Consider the following 859-nt stretch of genomic DNA (forward strand, 5'->3'; position numbering starts at 1 on the left):
AGCTTTTGTTCGTTATCTTCCCTCAGAGAAACTCGGCACTCAATTGCTCATTAACATGATTTGGATAATTTTCTCAACAGCCCTCCAGTGGAGCAGCTAAAAGAGAAACTGTAAACGCCTCGGCCATTCAGATGCCCCCCTTCCCCCACAACCTTGTTCTTTCTCTCCTAAGTAGTGGAGAAAGACCGATCTGCATTTGAATTCTGGCTAGGACTTTCACTTGCTGGGTGATCCTTATTATTTCCTCTCCCTAGGCCCCCCATTCCTCATTTGTAAAATGAGAATATAAATACCACTTGCTTCATGAGTTGTTTCAAGGACTAAACCAGAAGGAAGTTAGCAAGAGGGAAGGAGCTTGGATGGTTTATGGAGTGCCTAATGGGGAACAGAAAATGCATAGACAATACTATTTGATTATCACAACAATCCTATGAAATAAGTGGTATCATCATCATTTTAAAGGAAGGGAAACTGAGTGACAGAGAGGTTTATTTAAAATTTTACAGGTAGTAGGCCGGGCGCGGTGGCTCAGGCTTGTAATTTTCAGCACTTTGGGAGGCCGAGGCGGGTGGATCACGAGGTCAGGAGATCGAGACAATCCTGGTCAACAAGGTGAAACCCCGTCTCTACTAGAAATACAAAAAATTAACTGGGCATGGTGGCGCGTGCCTGTAATCTCAGCTACTCGGGAGGCTGAGGTAGGAGAATTGCCTGAACCCAGGAGGTGGAAGTTGCGGTGAGCCGAGATCGCGCCATTGCACTCCAGCCTGGGTGACGAGAGCGAAACTGTCTCAAAACAAAACAAAAAATTTTTATGGGTAGTAAGTGTACGTAAGAGCAATGATTTAAACAAGGTCTG

Source organism: Callithrix jacchus, chromosome 7 (assembly GCF_049354715.1).
Source record: "Callithrix jacchus isolate 240 chromosome 7, calJac240_pri, whole genome shotgun sequence".
Lineage (NCBI taxonomy): Eukaryota > Metazoa > Chordata > Mammalia > Primates > Cebidae > Callithrix > Callithrix jacchus.